Source organism: Carassius gibelio, chromosome A1 (genome assembly GCF_023724105.1).
Source record: "Carassius gibelio isolate Cgi1373 ecotype wild population from Czech Republic chromosome A1, carGib1.2-hapl.c, whole genome shotgun sequence".
NCBI lineage: Eukaryota > Metazoa > Chordata > Actinopteri > Cypriniformes > Cyprinidae > Carassius > Carassius gibelio.
Window position 1 is genome coordinate 15,520,682 of NC_068371.1, and position 11,753 is coordinate 15,532,434.

At 34.2% G+C, this 11,753-nt stretch overlaps 1 long non-coding RNA gene across 2 annotated transcripts; it reads left to right on the top strand.

Moving 5' to 3' along the window:
* The first annotated feature begins 1,125 nt into the window (after positions 1–1,125).
* On the top strand, positions 1,126–8,515 carry LOC128014513 (uncharacterized). Of its 2 annotated transcripts, XR_008183576.1 has the most exons (6): positions 1,126–1,913; positions 5,915–6,005; positions 6,889–7,018; positions 7,137–7,221; positions 7,745–7,872; positions 7,993–8,515. It is a non-coding gene; the product is annotated as an uncharacterized LOC128014513 (long non-coding RNA). The 2 variants fall into 2 exon arrangements; XR_008183571.1 differs by lacking the exon at positions 1,126–1,913 and having other exon boundaries at positions 5,862–6,005.
* The last annotated feature ends 3,238 nt before the right edge of the window (positions 8,516–11,753 follow it).

Consider the following 11,753-nt stretch of genomic DNA (forward strand, 5'->3'; position numbering starts at 1 on the left):
TAGTTATTGCATTGTCCTGTCATCATAAAAATTACGTTTGTTTCAGTTACAAAAGTCCCGTGATGGCACGGACCTCCACAACCTGACCTCACTCACTTGTTTAGGAACTTACAAGCTTTTCGTCGACACTGTTGCAATGGCATGTAATTAACTTGGCATTTTTTCTCGTCCTGTCATCATAAAATCCAGTTTGATGGCGTTTTACACACATTTTGGCTATAGTCAGAACTAAAATCTGTGATAGGAGCACGGAGTGAGTCTGTGCTTAGATCACGGATAACTCTAACGCAAGTCAATGACACTCATCTTCCGTGGTCCGTACACGGATCGTTTCAGTGATGGAGTACAGACCTCACTCAATGGACGTGCTATCTCATCTGGAAACGCAACATTTGAAGTATTTATTTTTTTCAACACCAAGTACCATGACCAACCTGACTGTTATTGTAACTATTGCATTGTCCTGCCATCATACAGATTCACTTTGATTCTGTTAGCCTAACTAAAATCTGTGATACGAGCACGGAGTGAGTCTGTGCTGAGATCACGGATAACTCTAACGCAAGTCAATGACACTCTTCTTCCGTGGTCCACACACGGAAACCCAGTCTCACGGCAGTTCGTGATTTTGTCACGTAATTTAATCTATTTATTCGTGGCAGGCACACGTTTATTTCCTTATTTTCATGATTGCAGCACGTTTTTTTAAACTAATGCATTTCAACTGGATTCATCTTTCGTGCATCAGCACAATATTTTCTGATTAATTATTATTATTATTTAATTTTTCACAGGACAACAGAAGAAACTCACTGAAACTTGAAAAAAAATCGGAGCTTAACTTACTGTACAAAACTGAGCAACATACTGTATTGCTGGTGACAAAAACACATTAAAACTTTTTTAGCTGTAAAATGCGCAATGGTTCTTTTTTTACTTTTTCATTGATTTTTATTTTTTTCATAGGCCTAGATTTATTTTTTTTTTTTTTATTACAGAATTCAATATAAAGTCCTTGACACATAACTGTAACAAATTTTAACATTAAGAAACAATTTAGTTTAAATAAAAAGAACAAAAAAAAAAATAAAAAAATAAATAAATTATTTATTAGCGATAGGCCTACAGATTTATTAAGAGTTTTTATTAAGGCTATTGTAAAGGCTTCTTAAAAATGCTGTCGCTGATGAGCCTCTGATCGCTGTCAGATTCTGTGATATGAATGTCCGCTAATGGGTTTAGAATGAGCCCCGCTCGGCCCGTGTTCTGGCTTACTGTAATATTTCACCTGTAATAAGACCGAAATAATATAATTAAAATAAAGAAATGAATGAATACATGATAACATCTAAATAAATGTTGATAGATTTAGCGTTATAGTTTTAAAAATATTAATAAACAGCAAATCAACACAGCTTCGAAATAATAACCAAGAAAGACCTAAATAATAATAATACATAATTAATAAACAGCGCCGCCCCTCCCACTACGCGCATCACGCGCTGTGCGTCAACCCCAAAGCGTCAAAAACTGAAGCGTGGTCAAGCGCCTCTAGCGTCACTGACATGAGATGTTTATCGCTTTGAAATCACGTTCAAGAAGTCTCATTCAGCACACATCGCGATACTTTCCATCAGTTTGCAAGAGCCGCAGGTTGGGTGAGTTATACAGTCTATGGTGAGTAGTAGTAAATATGCTCTTTTAATGCCTGTCATAAAACGTATTCTGTCTTCTTTATTAATCAGATGAGCGCCTTATGTTAACTCTCTGTATTACATCGGTCATCCGAGGCTGTCTTTGAGTTTCATTGTGTTTAACTAAATGAGCACAGCTGCTAACTGGTTAAACTCTATCGGTCACGTGACGTGCCACAGACCTGGGATCCGTTTTATATTCATTTCAGGTTCAAAGATGTAAGTTGTATTTGTAGTAAAATCATGTTAACCATGACACCTACAAAAGTAGGTAAAACCCAGTAAACAAGACATTTACCATGTTTTTTTTGTTTTGTTTTGTTTTTTACCACAGTAACTGTAGTTTTACTGTAGTATAGTAATAGCACATTAATCACCAAATTAACTATAGTTGTACCACTGTAATGGTAGTGTTTTAATGTGCTTTTATATGACATTTCACAGAAATCACATTTACTGTACCATGCTGGTAATACCTTTTTTTTTTTTTTTTTTTTTTTTTTTACATTAAATTTTTTTTTTCCCATATTGTAGTTCAATTCATATTGGTTTATATCTTAAATATTTTGCTCACAGATCACTACCCAGCCGGCATTTCAACGTTGATTCAACGTTGAAACAACGTCAGGTACCATGGTTGAATCAACGTTGAAAAACCTTTCGATTTTGCAAATTGGATCAACGTTGAAATCACGACGTTGATTCACCGTTGAAATCGTGACGTTGATGTATGGTTGAAATCACAACGCTGATTCACTGTTGAAATCCCGACGTTGAATCAACGTTGAATAACCTTTCGATTTTGCAAATTGGATCAACGTTGAAATCACGACGTGGATTCACCGTTGAAATCGCGACGCTGTTTCACCGTCTTACCTGCATTATGGGTGAATTAGGGTAGTGCTGCAGACCTGGGATGAAAGCTGAAGGAGGTGTTGATTTTGAAAAGTTAATCAGCGTTGATAACACGACGTTGTTTCCCCGTCGTACCTTGCACCGTGTATAAAGACACCTAGATCCTAGTTGGCATTTAGATCAACAATGTACATGCAAGGCTAAAAATCTAATGACTGGCAGCAATGGCTTTACAAACAACTTCAATAAACTACCACATGCTCAAAATTGTCAAACAGCGGTTAAATTTTGGAAACATACTGTATAAAACAGATGAAAATAATCCCACACTTTATTATGCAGAGTATGCATGGAGGTAATGCTAAAAACATTTAGTAGAACAATCCAAATACAATAATATTTAAAGGTTTTTGTAAAATAATTCGGCACAAAAATGCATATTTTTTTGCAGCACTTACAAGACAAACCCTTGTACCTTTATGACTGAAACCAGTGGATCTTTTATTTTGGTGGAAAACTACAGTTTCTGTCAAAAACATGTTTTAGTAATGTGTCTCATTTCAAGTTGTGCACATTTGTGCCGTGAAAATGTGTTGCACAGTATGAGCAGGGAACCTTCAACCAGTTGATTTCTAATGGGAACCCCCCCGGACTGTGTCTTCTTTACCGTGGGGAATACAGAATGAGATTTCTACCGCAGGGCACTCTAAAATGTTAGAACCAGCAGCCTTAGTGTATACAGTGTGGTTGTGCTTCGGGTGATCCTTGAAAGAGTCCCAGCGCTAGGTCCTTTCTGACGCCGTCCCCTCCACTCTCTCCCACTTGTGCACTTTCTGTACCGTCCTGTATAAACATTTACATTTAATCATTTAACAGACTAATTTATCCAAAGCGACTTACGAATGAGAAGAACAGAAGAAGTCAGGTGTACAAGCGAACAACAACAGTATACAAGTGCCATGACAAGTCTCAGTTAGTCTAGTACAGAACGCATAGCCAGGTTTTTTTTTTTTTTTTTTTTTTATGAAAGACAAGAAAAGAAGGAAAAGTGCTAGCATTAGTTGGTTAAGTTCCGGTGAAAAAGATGAGTCTTAAAATGTTTCTTGAAAATGAGTAAAGACTCAGCAGTTCGGATTGAGATTGGGAGGTCATTCCACCAGCTGGACACAGTCCAGGAAAAGGTCCGTGAGAGTGATTTTGAACCTCTTTGGGATGGCACCACAAGGCGTCGTTCACTTGCAGAGTGCAAACTTCTGGAGGGAACATAAGATTTAACCAATGAGTTTAGGTATGTCCACAATGTTTCACAATAACTTTGATATTGTGAAATATATTTAACTGAAAACTGAATGCAAAATAAATCACACAATATTTTCACTTTACAGTTCAGTGACAGTGAGGTTGGAAACAAAGTGGACAACACTATTCATTAAACACTTATTTAATGTATTCAGATGAAAATTTACAATATTAACAAATTATTCACAAGCAGTGTTTTCAGAACCCCCAGTTACACTGTTTTAATCAAAACACTAGTAATACAGTGTAGTAAAACAAATAAAATCTAATTCAGTAAATTTTTATTAAACTAAGCACAACCAAAACCTATCACAAAAGGTCAAAGCATCTCTAGCAGAAGTGACAGTGCAATGTAGCAGATGAACAATTTCTTACCAATGTTTCAAGAACAAGCTGGATCCTCGATGACTCTACAAGGGGAAAGAAGAAATGGTTTACTGAAAAGTTCTTAAAAAGCAGGATTTCATATTATACCATTTCTTTAAACCATTGATTCTCAAACTTTTTATAAGTACCACTTCAGAAAATATTTGTTATTAAATATTAAGTTGCACCATAATGACCAACATTACATTTCAGCAGCGTAGTAGGCCAAACTATTCAGCTACAGGTCTACAGTTAAAAAATGAGGCAGTTTTATTCTAATAAGAATATTTATTGTTGTCAGACACTTTACCATGTTTGAACATTAACACTACAACTGTGCTTACATACACAGGTAAATAAAAAAAAGTTTAAATTAAAATGTAATTTTAAATGTAATTATGTAACAAAAGTCACAAAGCTTTACTGTACTTTAACTCTAACATACTTAAATGTGCAAAAAAAAAAACTTACTCAAAGATTAAGTTAAAATGTATTACCATTAATTAGTTTAATTTAGTGATTCACCTGCATAACAACTAGAGGGGGCCTGACACTTTGAGAACCATGGCTTTAAACAATCCTTTTATTTATTTATTTATTCATTTTCATTAATTCATTAAAATTATATTATTTAAATACCGACATTTGCACTTACATGTTTCAGAAAACACTTTGAAACTATTATAAGAATACAAACATATATAACACACCTAATGCATGGGATACATATCAGGAAAATATGGGAAAATCTCTAAACCATCTAACTTGATCAGCTGTGATAAAGCAATGCAAAAATAGACACACGGGTATTTATTTATCTGCAGGTTACATGTCCTTTAAACTACCCATTTGTAAACTCTGGTAATACTTTACTATTTTCAAAAGATAATAAAGATAACGTTAGCGATTTTCTTACCTCATTTTGACAGGATGTTTTCAGGACCTCGCAGAACACCTGACCCTTCTTGTGTTCACAGTTTTTGTTCTCCATTGACATGTCACGACTCAAATTCGCTCAAAATAAATAAAAAATGTACAGGCAAATATGAAAAAATTCGGGACCGATAGAGCAGTCAGTTATAACGAGCAGCAGCTCACAGTTAGCCGCCTCACTCACAGAAAGACGACAATAACGGTCATATTTTTAAATGTAGAAAGGCGCGAACCGATTCATTGTCCAGTTTCCTGAATGACAGCCAGATTAACCAATCATGATAGAAGTAATAAAATAAAACTACCAATGGGAGTTGTTTCAGTGTGATAAAGCAGCGAAATGTATATAGTTTTATTGTTGTTAATGATAATAATATTTAACATATACCTTTAGATTTTAGAATAGGTATCATGACTAAAATATTTTAAAATGCTATTAAAATAATTAATTTAAATAATTTAATATAAATAATTTAAAAGCTTGTTAACCTTTTTTTACCATTTAGCATTAAACATTTTTAAAGTTGTTTCATTAAAACAACTGACCTTATTTCAGCCATATTTCAATGTTGAAAGTTGGTCATGTGCTGGATGTTTTTCAACCATTCAGCTTTAAACGTTGAATCAACGTTGTTTCAACGTTGAAACCACAACTGACCTTATTTCAACCATATTTCAACGTTGAAGGTCGGTCATGTGCCGGCTGGGTATTAACATTCTGTATATAATTCTGTTTTATTTTCTTTCCCCTTGTATTAATTTTTTAGCTGAAAAGACGTAAAGTAAGCAGTCACCCCAGTGGTGTTTGTGGAGAGGTATTCCTTCAGAAATGGAGAAGACAGAAAGCTGCAGAGGCAGGTTGGTCTGTGATAGTTTGTCCCTTTTATCAAACATTCCTGTTGTTATCATTTGCACAGCATTTTGTTGTTTCTTAAACTGTTGTACGGTCCAAATACCCACACTTGCCATCTTTGCACATTTCCTTTATTTGGCCCAAGTGAGCATGAAGATCACAATGTGTGTCGATCTTAACATGACAAAGTTCGTTTCAACTTTGTATTTTAAAAGAAACTTCTAAATGTCTTTTCAATAGTCCCTAATAATACATTTTAATGCGCTTTTCTAGAACCCAAAGCGCTAAAATTAGCGCCCTATTAACCCTATTAAAGATGACAATTTATTTTGTGGTGCTTCTAATTAAGTGATAAAAAGAAGTTACAAATGATGTACAAAATAAATATACTTTTCTGTGCACCAAGAAAACATGCAACACTTTGTTTTACTACTAAATTAGTCTCAATTTCTAATTATTATAATTAATATTTCACAAACATTGGAAAGTTGCGTTACCTCTTGTTAAACCCCTGCAAAAAGTCTCACATTAATTCCAAAACATGATGCATGATGGGATACACTAAGCGTTGTATAGCGCTCCGGAGCAGTATTGGAGAGGTTTAGTGTGAGTTAAGGACACTGTGCTTTGGCATTATTAAGACCGGGGACAGTCTCATAGTCACGTACACACACTCTCAAGTGAATAAGACCTCAAGTGTGGGTATCTGGAAAGGGGAAAAGTCTTTAAAATGATCCCTAAATACAGTCCCACATCAAAGTCTTAATAATTCACTAATGCTTTCATGGTCTAAAAAATAATGTATGTAAGTATTGTATAAGTTAAAGTATATAGTAATGTATAAGTTGCATGTAATGAAATAATATTTCCTTTCTTTCTGTCTTACAGGATTGTTTGCAGATAATGCTGTTCTTCTTTTTCAGAAGTTTTTGGGGAGCCAACCCTCACAAACCTTCCTAAAAACTAAAAGAGCTATTACTGAGTCTCAGCGACTCTTGCCACGATCAGCTCTTCCCAGGTACATTTGTTTACTCATCAAATGCTCTGGTCTGAATCTTACTTTAAATTAACTTAATTATATGTTTAATGAGCAATATTGCTCATTGCACACAGAGTAAGATTATCTTGTTTCACAGAAGAGAAGGAAGACCAAGGAAATGATTTGCTCAGGATGAGAAATGAAGATGGTCATCTTGTGCTCAAGCAAACAGAAGTCCTCTGGTATGTGTGTGTTGAAGCAATGCTGTGTTACAGGACTTTATGATGATCTCTCACAGGACTTTTTTTATTTTTATTTTATTTGATACAGCTATAATAATTATAGCATGTTAGCAAAGTTTGACTGGAACATTTTTAATCTAAAGTTTTAAAAAAACACCACCTGTTATTCTTAAAAGCATACAAGTGTCATAAAAGTGGTTTAATTGATATAAACACCAATTGACATTATCTCACTGTTTTGTGAATGTTGTGTTATAAATTGTGAATTGATAGTTGATTGGTTTGAGCAAAGCCTTACACTGCACAGACTAAAACACATTTGTGAGAGAAGTCATTAGCTCTGGAGAAAGATTCTAGAGGAAGAAAACACATTTACTGCAACAATAGATGAATTCTAGAGTCTCTGAGAACTACACATGCTAATGGAGTCTCATGAGCAAGTCCTTTGCCTCTGTAACTTTTTCTAAATTCTTGCATAATGAAATTGTTTATTGCAGTATTTTAACAATTTTACTTTGTACAGATGATCTCATCAACCAAATGAGGGGTTTTGACCAAGTGATGCTCTTGAAAGGACTGAAAGAAGAGGATGTGGTAAATTGTCTTCAGAGAAAAAGCTTCTCAAAAGATCTTAAAACAGCTTGAAGAATGGTAAGTGTACAGTACTACAAGGGTCATAGTTTCTCACCCTGCTAAAATCACACATAACATAAGATGAGCTCTATGTCCATTAAACAACTTCATCTGGATTGTTTGTTTCACTTTGACCAGGTCTGGGATCTTAGGACTGGGAGATCTCACTTGCACCCAGTTAACCTCCATAGAGAACATTTATCAGAAGCGCTGTCTGGGTAGGGCAAGAAACATCATCAAGGATGCCTCTCACCCTAACCATGGACCTTTCACCCTCCTTCCATCCGGCAGGCGTTACAGGAGCCTACGCTCTCGAACTAGTAGACTCAGGAAGAGCTTCTTCCCCGAGGCTGTGACACTCCTGAACACCACACCACCAATCTAACCTGCACCTGCTCTTTTACTGCACTGGTCACAGTACTTTACATACATGTATTGCACTACTCATATTTTGCACAGACTGCACATGGTTAAATCCATTACACTATAAACTGTCTAAAGCTGTTACTGTACAAGCACAGTAAACTATTTCTACAATAAATATAATTGCACTACTATTATTTTGCATATAATAAATTGTTAAACTATACTTTTGCACACTCATTCAACTGTATTTATTACCACTGTTCTCAAGTTCCTGCTATTCATAATGTATATATAATTCTTCATTGCTCTGTTCATAATGTACATACAATCCCTACATTAAATTCATATTTATATTCTGTATATACTCTGATCAATATTGTATATAGCAACTCCACTGTTAATTCTGTATATCATAGCTTTACTTACTCCCCACTTTTATGTATATAAAACACTATATTCTTGCACTTCTGGTTAGATGCTAACTGCATTTCATTAGCTCTGTACTTGTACTCTGCATAATGACAATAAAGTTGAATCTAATCTAATCTAATCTAATCTTCTGGCTGAGAACAAGCTACACCACATCAGTGCTGGATATCAACCAAAAGCTGTTTCCAGACACGAGAGAAGATCACGATGAAACCAGTTTAGATGTGTTGATAAGGAATCATTATTTTCTGAAACAGTATCAAATGTCTTATATGTATCACATGATCTGTATCACAGTTGACTGGATGGGACTGTGACTTTTAAGGACATTTCATCACTCATCTGTGTGAACTGATTAATATATGAGGTTAATGTATTTTTGATTATGAATAATTATTTTCCTTGAATCTTATTTGTCTTGATGCTACTTTATCATCTTTATAGTCTATGCTTCAATAAAATGAATATGATGAATATTGTGTTCTGAAGATTCTTGTTAAATACATCATTTTACTAGGTAGGCTCATATGTGTTTATTTTAGACTTGGAAAAACTACATAATCATTATTGGGATTATTTTTTAATTAAGACATAAAAATATTTGATCAGATTAATGACATCTGGGACATCAGTACACCAGAAAGTTATTATTGTTTATATTTAGTAACAAATGCCAATTGTTTTGTGAAAGAAAGGGAGTTACGAGATTAATTATTTTGCATTACAAGATGGTGCCATGGGCTTTATAGTTACAAACACTTGAGGGATAACTGAGAATGTAGCAGGAATGATCAACGTGGATCTTGTACTCCATTCAAACCAAGAGCACACACATTACTGAAGTCCAGTACCTGAGGAGCAAGAGACAGGGGTGAGAGGACATTTTTACACTGATTTTTGCTAATTAGTTATTAGTAATATATATATATATATATATATATATATATATATATATGAATGAATTTGTCCTTGTGTAATAGTGAAGTATCACAATGTGTATACATTGTCCTTGATTACTGCTTAACAGTGGGGAATAGATAAAGGCAAGTTGTTGCAGGTTCATCCATTATATTTCTTGCCATTTACTTCAAAAATCAAAGAAATAATCTATTATTTTCATTATTAAATCATTTCTTTATAATTTTTCCATGTTTCATCAGATGGCCTCACAATGTCCTGTCAAAAGGTATAATAACAATGATGTAAGAATTAAAAAACAGAGGACTGTGAAAACTGTCAGATATAAATGTGACTCAGCTCAGTTTGTTGTCCATGATGAGTAGAATACATATATGTAGGTTTTACTGCCCTTCTACCCCCAGGGGCCCAGTAGCACCCCCCGGAAGAGCCCAAAACTGTACATTTCAAATGGCTGTAAATCAGAGTCCAATTAACATATCAAAGCGAAAATCAGCATGATTACTACTTATGCTATGCTGATAAAATAATGTTGGGCACAGTTTTCAGAAATGAATGGAAAGGTGGCATAAAGGCATTTTACATATTGCATACTCTAAAATACTAAATTTCACCATGCCTCTCAAATATATCATAGTGGTTTACACAGTGAACATATTTATATGTCTAGTTTACCATTCAATATATTATTTATTTCATTTCGTTAATAAAACTTTTTAAACTACATTACCCATAAGCCTCCATCGTTCTATCTATGGAAAGGGAATACTAGGCGCTGTTTTTTGTAGTTCATTGAAGTTATTCTTAGGGTTAGTGTTAGGATCTCGGTAAAAAGGTGATTTTTCTCAACATAGAAACACCCAATGTTGACTTAATATATTTACTAATGTGATAATAGCAGCAAAACATACTTTTGTAACATGATCCGCTGTTTAATATGGATTAAAAGATAACCCAACCACAGACAGTCCTGCGATGACAAGGGACATTCACAGCCAATGACATCAAAGCTGAGCAGCGTCATCACACTTCCTTAACCATTTATTGTCATTCATGAACGCTCTTTTCCGTTTTTCGGCGAAAGGGATAGATTGGTTAACAATAAATTAAATTTGCCACCTATTAGATAGGGTTTTATTAACGTCTACACCTTCTTCCAACAATAATGCAAATACAGAAATTATTGTTATTCAGCTTGACAACAATTTGGCAATATCGATGTGTACATGTGTGTGTACAACACGTGATGTGAACTGCACAGTCACAGTTGTATCTTATCTAACCAATAGATTCATTTCATTCAATTTAAAAGATACATTTTTTTCCTGACCAAAGACAAGAGCATTTACTAATAAAAAGTAAAGAGTTAAATTATTAAGTTATTAAATTATTTAAATTTGTTTCTGTGATTTGCCTTGCTTTACCAATTAATCTCTAGTAATAAAAACTGAAATAAAGCATAATGAACATACATAATTTTGTAAGAGTTTTCCAGTATTTATTGATATGTCAAACTCATTTAAAGACAAAGTGTGCATATTACTGCACTGTCACCAAGCTCGTTTTTAAAGAATAAAACTATGAAGAAAAAAAAAGGCAGTTATGTTGTAAACGTTAACAATTTTCAGTGTGCAAATTCTTTTATTAAAAAACAAAACATTATAAATATGGTATATATCTTTCAGAGAACACCGTAAAAATATACATTTTCTTAAAAGATTCTATTGACCAAAAAGTGATACACACAATGTAAATGTTTCAAACTCACAAAATAACATCATGAAGACATGCATGTCAAGTGTGCAATATCATCTATAAAACTCAATCAGCAGAGCATCACGTAAACACTGATTGTCCGAACAATGGAAGAAAGATAAAGTATACAGGAAAACAAACACCTGCTACATAAAAATGCAGAAATATAACTTTAACAATAACATCATTCACTTCATGACTGGAACTAGGGGATTGCTGTGCATGAATATGTCCTTTACTAAAACTCCTGATGAGAACTGAAGCTTTTTTATGATAAAAGCCCCAGAAGTAAAGTTTACTGTATGAAGCTTGACAAAGAGAACACAATGCTTTATCAATATGATAAATGCTATTTTTAACTATTGTTGTCGTCACTGGTTCTGTAGACAGTACAGTATATGGGTTGCTGGAAGGTCACAATGTATTCATTA